At 50.6% G+C, this 2,506-nt stretch overlaps 1 pseudogene; it reads right to left on the reverse strand.

The window, feature by feature from the left end:
• Nucleotides 1–1,032: 1,032 nt before the first annotated feature.
• Nucleotides 1,033–2,201, reverse strand: LOC123147535 (BTB/POZ and MATH domain-containing protein 2-like; annotated as a pseudogene).
• Nucleotides 2,202–2,506: the final 305 nt, after the last annotated feature.

Here is a 2,506-nt window from a genome sequence, read left to right on the forward strand (position 1 = left end):
GCCTCTATACAATATATAGAAGACATTTCATAGAGGTTGCATTAATTAATTTGAATCGGAGGGAGTAACCTTTTTCTCGTCCGATTGTTTGTTTGATCAATCTATTGACCTAACTACACAAACTACTAGCGCGTAGCACAATCCCATGAAACCAAACAAAATCAAATCTAAAGTTTGACGTTTCTTTGCTCATCCTTTTCTTGTTGTTGAGTACAAAAGTTGGACAAGCTAGAATTTTTTTCAAGAACACACAAGCTGTGCGTCTTCTATATTAAGAAAGGGGTTAAAACACAATAGTGGTTCTGTACATATGTTAGAAAAGAAACATCAGGCTAATGGGAGCATCGACCATAGGCCTAGTACGACCTGCTCGCAATCCTAATCTCCCTCAACTGCCACTGCTCCCCTCTTCCTGGCCAACATCCAGAGGGCTACCTCGCTTCTAATTCTGGCCGTAGTAACAGACTCAACGGTCGCAACCCCGTCGAACACACGGCTGTTCCTCTCCAGCCATAGCATTCTTAAGGTGCAGCAGATAGTCGAGCTTGAACCTAGTTTTGTAGTCTTTTGCATACTGACTTATGCATAAAGGTAGGAATTAAGTAGTTCCTTGGCCATTGTTCTCAATGGTGTGTCATACGGAAGTAAAATAAAAAATGTTCCATGAAGAAAGACTTCGAAGATGGTCCACGACTCATTGCAGTTCCTTCTAAAATCTTAGCTGATCCGTGAGACACATCAAAAGTATAGCCTAGAATGTAGCATCTCATGCATGACAACCAGCAACGGAGAGAAAACACAAGCATATCAAATGGTATTGACATACAACAAGTCATATATACAGTGGTGAGCAATGGCCAAAACTTTAGTTAAGTATAAACCAGATGGTAGGTGTGATGCCAACAAATTGTGTAACTCATGACGAGTAACAATACAAGCATGACGAGTCATCCATAGTATTGTCCAAGAAAATAATGCACGAAGTGCATGATGCCACACGACCCTACTGGTGTGCGCATTGATGCATTGCCGGAACATAATGTTGTCCATATGTAGTATAAATTGAAATATCTGAAAAGACATATATTTAGGAACGGAGGAAGTAGCTAGCAGTCTGGTAAATTCAAAATACATTGGTACTGATTGGTTGCTCATGTGTCGGCGTGTTCTTCACGAGGAACTGCCAGCACGCCTCCCTCAGCGTCGGGCAGCCGTGCCGCTCGGCCAGTGCCAGGGCGGCCGCCACGGAGCTGGCGTCGATTTTCTTGCACAGTCCCTCCACGCAGAGGAGCTTCAGCTTTTCCAGCTGAAACCTGTCCGCTGCGTAGAGCGGCCGCTCCACATTCTTTGGCGACGCCGTCTCGAGCTCGGGGGGCTGTGAGTCGGTGTAGATGAACCGGAGCAGCGACTTGTACACGTCGGCGTCCATGTCGTTCACGAGCAGGCGTAGATGGTCAGCGGTGGCGTTGTTCGAGGCGAGGGCGAGATCCGCCTTGAGGACGGGTGACCGGGCCTCGAGCACCCACCGGTGCGCCGCGATCGTCTCTCCGTCCCCGAGGTGGATCGTCACGTCCGCCGTCTCCCTGTTCCAGATGGCTTCCACGAGTTGCAAGCCGCGCAAGTCGAACGGCGGAGGCGGAGGCGGCTGCTCCGCCGCAGCACGCAGCCCGTCGGCGGTGATGACGTCGCAGAGGATGGACAGACAGTCTTCCACAAGGTACTTGTCCCTGTCCAGATCTTGGAGCCCCATGAACTCTGTCCAGCCCCATCCATCACCCCTGAAGTGGCGCTCATGTTCGAATTTAGTGCACGATGGTTTCAAGGCCTTGTCGAGTATGCTCATCTTGTAAGCCGCCGTGGCATCGCCGGTCTTGGCGTGGCTGTCGTGCATGAGGAAGAGGGACATATGGTTCCCCGCCCCTCCCGGAACGCCGTTCGGGTAGCACTTGATGAACCAGTCGTGCCCGCCAGCGCCGAACGGGCTTGACATGAGGACATGACGGCGATGCCATTGGCCAGCTTCTCCCTTGCTCGTGTGAACTCCTCGATCCTGAAGATGTGGGAGCCGGATGCCTGCTTCGCGCGGACGGTGGAGGCGGTGATCTGCTGGCGGCCGGCGCCGCGCATGGTCGACAAGATCACGGACGTGGACATGGTGTGGCCTGGGTGTGGCCGGCCGGGGTTGACCAAGGAAAAGAGACGATCACCTACGGCTTTGCAGATCGCGCATTGGTTTGTACGGCGAATTAAAACGGCATGCGCGTGTCCTGTATGGCTACTTCAATCCATGTAGTTCTTTCTTCTTTGAAAAACTCCATGTAGTACAACAGAAGATTTTGTTTCGTACAAGTCTCAACAAAAATATTTTGTCTCCTAGAAGATCGTGTGGAAACCAAAGAGAGTCCTGACTTGGGCTGCAATCCGATTTTTTTGAGCATCAGTACAGACACAATCGCTCATATACACGCACATACACTCACCCCTATGAACCCTGGTGGGTTGGGGA

The sequence above is a fragment of the Triticum aestivum genome, chromosome 7A (genome assembly GCF_018294505.1).
Source record: "Triticum aestivum cultivar Chinese Spring chromosome 7A, IWGSC CS RefSeq v2.1, whole genome shotgun sequence".
Classification (NCBI taxonomy): Eukaryota; Viridiplantae; Streptophyta; class Magnoliopsida; order Poales; family Poaceae; genus Triticum; species Triticum aestivum.